The sequence below is a fragment of the Nilaparvata lugens genome, chromosome 13, assembly GCF_014356525.2.
Source record: "Nilaparvata lugens isolate BPH chromosome 13, ASM1435652v1, whole genome shotgun sequence".
NCBI lineage: Eukaryota > Metazoa > Arthropoda > Insecta > Hemiptera > Delphacidae > Nilaparvata > Nilaparvata lugens.
In genome coordinates this window covers 29,767,061-29,776,590 of record NC_052516.1, presented here as the reverse complement: position 1 = coordinate 29,776,590, position 9,530 = coordinate 29,767,061, and the positions used below count along the sequence as shown (strand labels likewise).

The window sequence follows — 9,530 nt, the reverse complement described above, 5'->3', positions numbered from 1 at the left end:
TCATGACTCAGTAAAAGGAGCAGCTCCACTCAACTACTGCTCAAATTTCAAAATTTCATCTTTATGCAAACATTGAAAAGTTTTAATTCCTATGTTCTGATTAAAGGAATTCTATTTTGATCAAGATTGGAAAATAAACTCTCTCTTCATAATTCCCAACAGAGATTTGGAATTGGAATTCTGTTCCTTCCTAATTAGGAAGTTCCAGTAATTATTAATATTTTAAATCGAAACTTCACTCTCATAAAGTTTTTTCTCGTAGCTTTGGCTACAGGAGAAGCGTTTCCTTTGTATTTACATTAATCAAGAGTTCTGGCTGAAGCCAAATTCAATAGGAATTCAATCAACTGAACAATAGAACTACTGATTATTTGCAGCCTTCTGACAAAACAATAGAGCAATGTATTTGCAGTATTGACATATCACAAGAGTGATGGCTGACGCAACATTCAATATGAATTCAATCATAATTCAACAGAAAGTTAATCAACTTTCAATAGGATTTCAATCATCTGAACAATAGAACGTTGATGATTATTTGCAGCCTTCTGACACACCGATACAAGAATTCATTTTAGTGTTGACATTAATCAAGAGTGCTGGCTGATGCAACATTCAATAAGAATTGAATCATAATTCAAAAGGAATTCAATCAACATTCAATATGATTCTAATAAACTGAACAATAGAACTAGTTATTATACACAGCCTTCTGACTAACCAATACAAGAATAAATTTTCGCAGTATTGGCATTAATCAAGAGTGCTGGCTGAAGCCACATGCAAAAAGAATTGAATCATAATTCAACAGGAATTCAATCAACTTTCAATAGGATTTCAATCAACTGAACAATAGAACGTTGATGATTATTTGCAGCCTTCTGACAAACCGATACAAGAATTCATTTTAGTGTTGACATAAATCAAGAGTGCTGGCTGAAGCAGCTTGCAATAGGAATTTAATTATAATTCAGCAGGAATTCAATCAACTTTCAATAGGATTTCAATCAACTGAACAATAGGACGTTGATGATTATTTGCAGCCTTCTGACAAACCGATACAAGAATTCATTTACAGTATTGACATTAATCAGAGTGCTGGCTGAAGCAGCTTGCAATAGGAATTTAATTATAATTCAGCAGGAATTCAATCACTTTCAATAGGATTTCAATCAACTGAACAATAGAACTGGTAATTATTCACAGCCTTTCTGACTAACCAATACAAGAATTCATTTTCAGTATTGACATTAATCAAGAGTGCTGGCTGACGCAACATTCAATATGAATTTAATCATAATTCAACAGAAAGTAAATCAACTTTCAATAGGATTCCAATCAACTGAACAATAGAACTGATGATTATTTGAAGCCTTTCAGACAATCCGATAGAAGAATTCATTTACAGTATTGACATTAATCAAGAGTGCTGGCTGACGCAACATTCAATAATAATTGAATCATAATTCAAAAGGAATTCAATCAACTTTCAATGGGATTCCAATCAACTGAACAATAGAACTGATGATTATTTGAAGCATTTCAGACAATCCGATAGAAGAATTCATTTACAGTATTGACATTAATCAAGAGTGCTGGCTGACGCAACATTCAATATGATTTTAATTGGATTCAATCAACATTGAATAGGATTCCAATCAACTGAACAATAGAACTAGTGATTATTCGCAGTCTTACCGACTAACCAATACAAGAATTCATTTACAGTATCGATATTCTGATCAAGATTGCTGGCTGATGCAATATTCAATCAGAATTTGATCATTTTTCAATAGGATTTCAATCAACTGAACAAAAGAACTGTTGATTATTATTTGCTGCCTCTGCGGTAATCCAGCATTGAATTTGATATAAATACGGCAACCTCGACTCTCAAAAAGTAAGAAGTTTCTGAGATTGTCGTGCAGATCCACAACATTGACAGATCGTATCTTCAATACTATCATCACTATGAAGGTATGTACCAAACTCACTCAGAGCACTCGGTTATGGGTCTTCCTAGGATAGAGAACAAGATTGTGATTATTTTCAATTGTGCTTGGTTTGAATTTTTGTGTGCTTTGCAGTTGTCTATGTGATATAGTTGAATCAATTATAGCCAATTTATCTGTACTCGAATATTCCTTGCTTGATTTGTCACATTATTTGTATGGATCGACAATATATAAGATCTTTAGTTTTTCCCAAAAATTGTTGTTTGCAAGTTTTTTTAACGCTTCAAGGATAGGCTCACCATCTTTTCTCTAGAGGCAATCTCTCATCAGCCTCTTAATAAAAATTTTTAGGATATTTTCTCTGTTCCTATTCGTTCATTGATTTATTCAAGTTATTCGTCTATTCAATCTTGAACCTAAATTATAAGAATCTTCTGTTCTTCTAAGCCGAAACAGAAAACGTGAGAGTATCAAGTATTCTTGAGAGAGTTTTCTCACATAGGCAACTGAGTTGTTGTTCTCTGCCAATGTGTTGATACTTCCATAACAACAGGTAGACCTACTTCACTCACAGTTTTTGTTTTTCCTCAACATTAGAGAATCTTCTAGAGAATAGGAATTTGTATCACTCAAAACAGCACTTATGAGTATTGGTTTTTAATAAGCCTCTTCATGATACATGAATCGAAGAATCCTTATTCTTTCAACTACACTGATCTTTAATTGTTAAAATAATTATCACATTGGACAAGTATCTTAGCGCTTTGAAAAAGCACTACTTCATGTTTTCTCTAAAAAACTCTCTATAAGAAACTATTAAAATACTCTTGATACTTGCCAATGACACAGCGACCATTTCAACTCTAATTCAAATCCGAATACATATTTCCTTATGACCTTTCCTAATTGGTGATCATAATCGAGTTGTATTTCAAAAACCAGGAACAGCCGTTTTTTTAGAATGTTTTCGAGATAGTTGACAGAAGATTCCGCTTAACAATAATGTAACTCTCACATCCGGTTGCACAAAAGTCTGCAAGCTGTGACAGAGGCTAAAAAATTTTCACTGGTGATAGTTTCCGAAGTTTCTTGGTTTTTATGCTACCAAGCTAAAAAGGTTTCCTCAGGAAAAAAAATTACCGAACATCACTTTTTAAGATATGAGCGTAATCTTGAGTTTGAATTTCTGGGTCATATCATTGCGAATTCAGAGAGAGATCAATTCATGGATTTTTGAAAATGAATTTTTCATGGTATTAATGATTGAATAAAACAAAACATTTTGAGAAAATTATTCCATTTACAAATAATGACTAAAAATAACTCAAATGAGATTCTTTTCTTTAGTTTTATGTGAATGGAATAACTCTCTTCAAATTGATATTCTCAGGGAAAAAAATGTTCTGATCAAATTACTCGAGTACAAATTAGAGAAGGCTAAAAATAAATTGGAAATGAATTTGAATTGAAATTTAATTTTAACAGGTCTTTGTGTAACAGTGTATATTGCCTTGAATGTTTCATATTATTAGAATAAAAATGGTAACTAGTAATAAATTATAAACTCAGTTCAAATTTTCCACTACTATCGGAGCTCTTCTTGTTCCCTTCCATGTTATAATATTATCACAATATTGAATTCGATACTTTGGAACACAAATTGGTGTTTGAAGCAAGTTGTGTTCATGCATTGAGAAGAATATAACGCGGACTTTCTTCTTCATCGTATTGAAAATGTATCGAAATTTGCATTAATATATAATAAAGTATGTATCATTCCATTAAGAACAATAATTCTGGCTTCCTTTAACATTGTATTGTATTATATAATAGAAAATATATAGTCTATTTTTTATAATAGCTAACGGAATTTCAATATATAAGACGATTTTTATTGAAATCATTGTATTTTGAATAAATAAATTGAAATTGAAATTGAAAATGAGTGCGTTTGGGCTGCTATGCCTGTTGCACTCCTAGATTTTTGTAAGAATAAATAAATAAATAAATAAATGATTCCCAATTTTCGAAATTGTTCCAATGTTTGAAATTGTTTTGTGTGTGTGTTTGATTGAAACAATGTAATAAAATCAATTGTCAATTGAGAAATGTGAGTTTTTGATTGATTCAACCTCAGTATCATATAATGTATTCAATAATTTAACACAACACATCTTCCAGAGAAAAGTACCACAGGCTTGAGCCAAAAGGGTTCTAATACTAATATTTATACTACAGTCCAAGGTTGGCCACATAATTATTTCTTCTATAGAGATTATACTGGTTCTATAGAACTTTGAGATTACTCTATGAAACGAATAATGATGGTAGAAAACGGATTGAGAAATGATTCAAACTCAGACCTAGTGAACAGTAGTTCGTATTATCGAGGTTGGCCACAAAAGTATTCGTTCTATAGAGGTTAGAACCGTTGAGATAATTAATTTCGTGAATCGAATAGTTGTGGTAGAATCTTTATTCATGAATCGCTAGATTTAGATCAATTCAAACTTGGAGTATGGTAGTTCGTTCTATTGAGGTTATTCACAAAATCATTCGTGCTATACAGGATATCCTAGAGCTCTAAGATAACTCTGAAGAACAAATCTGGGAGAAACTTGATGAGATGAACCTACTCACTGGCTTGATTTGAGAGATGGTAGTTAACAATACAATATTAGAATATTGTAGCTCGTATTATAGAGGTGAGCCAGTAGAGCATTCCTTCAATAGAGGTTATCCTAGAGATTTGAAATATCTCCATGGAACGAATCCGAGAATAACTTGATAAGATGGCCCTTTTAGGAATATTGCATCTCGATAAGATACATTCTCTCCCACAAAGGCTACAAGATAAGATACATTTTTTTCTTTGATATAGGTTTTATCAAGGATCGACTACTAGGATATCATCATATCCGGAAATACTTTGAAATATTTCAGTTTCAGATTGGATAGGCCTACCACTTCAATTTTTCCTTCAACATGTTCGAACCCTCCTGTGCATGATAAAGTCTATTAAGGTGCGTACAGATTTACGCGCCGCGAACATGAACAATTCACTTTAAATCAGCTGATGCCAGGCTTTTTATATCTGTATCTAAAGCCGTGTTTTCGTAACGGGCAGACGACAGAATTCACTTTAAATTAACATTGGTTCTTATGGGAGTGTTCACCCATCGGCAGAAAGTTGAGCAGAAAAAAAGAACTGTTCAAATCAGAAACGAACTGTCGTTCATTTTGCCGTTCATTTTAAGGCCTATCAACACAATGCTATTTTGCTTTGACCGATCACTGCTCGTGAACCGTTTTGTCGAAAAAGAACTAATTTCGGGATTCTGTCGACGGGAACAGACAGCTTGGAAATATTTTTCTGCTCTGATCACGTGACACCGGCAGAATAATCTTTCTCTGCATCAGACGCCATGTTCTTTTTAACCTCAATCTTTAATATTGTTGGATGATTTGTTTTGATATTATTTTGCTGTTGGTTGTCAAATTTCGGATTGCTACTATTATACTGTGAAATTAATTTGCAGTAGAAAATTGAGGTATAAAATATTTCTATTGGTTTCTTTATTCTTAATTTTTACAAGAGAAATTGAAAATGGATTTACTACAGAAAGGCGTGAAATTCGTTATAAATTTGATGCGACAGTTCAAAGTTTTGTACTTTCCAGACCTGCACAACGAATTACCTATTCGAAAAATAGAATATGGTTAAAAATTGCTGATGTGATAGAGGATTCAAGTAAGTAGACTTAAATTTCTCATAATAAAGTAGGCTAGATCTACCGTACACAATTTGATATAATTTTTATAAGTAGCCTACCAGCATGTTTACAATTTTTATTCAGGTAGCCTTCTGTAGTAGGCCTTTAATAGCCTAGTAGGCCTAAATTGCTATCTTTTCCATTTTCCAAGAAGTTAGAAGTTGACAAAAGTTTATTTATTTATTTAAAGTATAATTTCTAGTGTTTAATAATAATGTAAAGCCTAGACTAGCCAGTTTGTGTATGGTAGAGAATTATCACAAGAAAGAGAGAAATCTAATCAACTATTTAGATTTAAACTCATTCAAACTTGATTGATTAGATTAACATTAAATGATCAGTTTGTAAACATTATTCAACCAAGATAACATTTTGCATTACATGATAAGATAAGATAGCATTCCATGCTAACAATCTTTTACACTTCCATTGAGTTGGCCTCATCACAAAATACATTTTTTATGATGCAGCTAGTAGTTTTTACAAACAGATTTATTGAAAATAACATCATCATTTGACTTTGAAGAATTCCATTACATTCCAAGTCCTAAACTTCCATTATCCTTGTTGCACCTCAAAATATTGTAAACCCATAGTTTATCAATACAATAACAAAACTAACCTGACTATTAGAACATTTACTTTGTCTTTGGTACCTATCTATGAATTAATCTTATTTTAATTAATTCAAATTCACTTGGAAACAAAATTAGTACATAGATTGTTATAGAAATAACTTGATCAGAGTCAGTGTAATTGAATATTGAAAGACTGCCATTGAAAAAAGATAAAATAGGTATTTTTCTGGTTGACCATTGCTACCAATAAAATTTGAATAGTAATGTATTTGAAAAACTTATTCATGCTCTATTGATCGATATATTGCGTGATGCCAGGTACGGTATATCAATGTAAATAGTAAAAATTAAAACAGGAGAAACACAACATAGATGGATTAAAAACACTGAAAAACTTACATTATAATCGGAAATTTTCGAGGAACTGTGTCCCTTTTCTCGACCAAGCAAAGAGTGTAATGTAAGTTTTTCAGTGTTTTCAATCTATCTATGTCGTGTGTCTCCTGTTTTAATTTATATTATAAAACTTTAAAGTGTTTTCTGTTATGTGCTACGAATGTAAGTAGGCTATAAATACTTATAGTATGTATAGTCTATCTAATGTAAATAGTTTATTGAGGCCCAGTTCACTTCTAATTTATTCAAAGTCCAAACTAGGCCTATGTATTATCATTGATGATTAACTTCACTTTATCTCCAAAATATATTTTGAAAGATTAAATATGTTTCTTTTTTCAGGTACCATTTACAAACAAAATATTGAAGAGAATGTGCTCAAAGGAACTGCATATGAATTCATTTTTGTTGACCAGGATGGAAAAATTCTTTGGAACCCATAGATAGAATAAGTTAGTTAGGTAAGATCAAATTCCACACATTTTTTAAACTATATGTGGGCGATGTCATTTTATACAGTTTCCCATTTTTTCAAAAAGTTTATCCACAATGTTTTATTATTGATTTGATGTTAGATATTCAAATAGTAAGACATAAATATGGTATGTGACTAAAATAATTGAAAACTGACTGAATTACAAAATCATTAGGCTAATAGCTTACAGGAAATTTTAATATTTAGAAACTACGTGAAACCACATGAGATCAAGATGGACAGTTGAGAAGAGTGTTTAAAAAACAATGTATTCACTTATCATTCAGGGAATAGAGTTGTTCATAATATTTGAGATTCCTTCCATAAAGAAATAATTTAACAAAATCTAATAATGTGATATCATTTTAACATCAGATTATTGATTCAATTTTATCACATTATTAGATTTTGTTACATAAATTATTTCATTATGGAGGAAATCCCAAATATTATGAACAGCTCTATTCCCTGAATGATGAGTGAATACATTGTTTTTTAAACACTCTTCTCAACTGTTCATCTTGATCTTGAGTGAATGTTGAACTTTATAAATGACCATACATTAGAACTATGAATAGATGACTTCAAAAATTCAACCAGCAAGTGCTGGTAAAAAACACTGAATAATAGCTTAAATGACAGTGATTCCACCTTTTAAAATGTATAATTGAATTCATGGATGAAATACCTGCATTGTTTTTAGAGGGATTTATGTATTTACAGTTTGGTATTCATTTTCAAATCACTTAGTTCTACTTATAATGTTGTAGATAATCATCATTTCGGATCAAGCAATTAATTGATTATATTCCCATTTGTTTCATTAAACTTGTTTCTCTAAATATAGAACCAATAATTACTTTATGCAGTACATTTTTGAAGAGTCAAATAAACCAAACGGTCGAGAAGTAGGCCTACTGACCACAGAAATGAATGAATTGTTCATGGTATCCAAAAATATGTTGTTCACCAACAAGTTCTTTTGACCTTGGGACACACTGATTAATACCAATTCCTACATGGAGATTGATGCTAATAATAATTCAACTGATTGTTGGAATTTCTCATATAATATTACTTTTCATTATTGGGAGTTCCTTGCCAAGAAATATAATTGAAAACTTATACAGATTACAAACAATCAATTTCAGAATTCACTTTGCAAAGTTTTTTTATAATGAATAATAAATTATAACTTTTTGATTCCAGGCCTAGTGGTGTACCAGCCAGAAGTAGAGGATGACAAAGAAAATCAACTATGAATAATATTCCATGGATATAATTCATGTATGATGTAGTAGCCTACAGAAGAAAGAGATGGACAAATCTAAGAAATATATTAATTTTTTCAGTAAATCTTGATGTGTTTATTTCATGTTATTCATAATAATATCCTCTTTGGGGGGGTTGGGCGATCGCTCCTGCTAACTGCTTCAATTCAGGTAGTTTAAGAAAACAGCAAGTGACATGAAGCTAATAAAATAAGTTTTGATGGTTTATACTTGAGGGATTTTTAAAACTATATTCAACATAACAGCATCGAACTCTTATCAACAACTTTATTGGTTCTGTATGGCTTCTGCTTCTTTTGGAAATAATAAAATTATTTAACATTGCTGACTGGCAAATGCTATAGGTAACATGTAAAATAATAGACTCGAATTTTATATAAAATAAGGTAAGCTATCACAATTATGTATTGCATTAAGAATTAAATAATAGTACTCATGTACTGCATTGAACGGGTAATAATTCTTTGAATATGAAAAATAACTCAAGCAAAAGTTGAAAATATTATGTTCCAAGCCACATCAAATATAATTACTTTTAATTCAACCTTCTAGACTATATTTCCAAGGTTTTGATTGAAATTGATAAGCTTTTAGAACATTATAGTAAATAAGAAGTTTGAATGGCTACTCTAATTCTAATGAATATCTAATAAAGTATTCATTTTAATAGGGCAACTTTAATGTTTAATTATGAAAAATAACTAGTAGGCCTACCCTAATATATTCAAAATAAGCATGACCAGTTTCTAATTATGTCATTGTCAAGAGAGTCCTTATTGAAAATGTCGAAACTAATCATGTTTCATTTTGGAATATCACTAGGGTACTAGTTACCTTCAAAATTATTGATAGATATTTATCCATTTTAAAATAGGCTATGCGTTTTTTAAAGTACCATAACAGAACCTGTTTATTCTAGCAAGATATAGTTATCTCAACAATAATTATTAGAATTAGTTCGCCTGTTTGAATACACTTTGTACTTGTCATATGTGTTACAGTAATCTATAATAATAATTTTTAAGATTCGTATAGCTTTTACTGGTGAGGAGTCCCTAATT

At 30.9% G+C, this 9,530-nt stretch overlaps 1 protein-coding gene and 1 long non-coding RNA gene across 3 annotated transcripts in view; one reads left to right on the top strand and one right to left on the bottom strand.

Annotated features, from left to right (window-relative positions):
* The window catches only part of LOC111056085, a 203,689-nt gene that overhangs the window by 120,402 nt on the left and 73,757 nt on the right, over window positions 1–9,530 (bottom strand). The gene's annotated exons all lie outside the window — the stretch shown is intronic.
* LOC120354075 lies at window positions 5,062–9,052 on the top strand. 2 transcript variants are annotated; one of them, XR_005572818.1, is made up of 3 exons: window positions 5,062–5,506; window positions 7,045–7,163; window positions 8,387–9,052. It is a non-coding gene; the product is annotated as an uncharacterized LOC120354075 (long non-coding RNA). The 2 variants fall into 2 exon arrangements; XR_005572817.1 differs by lacking the exon at window positions 5,062–5,506 and adding an exon at window positions 5,655–5,706.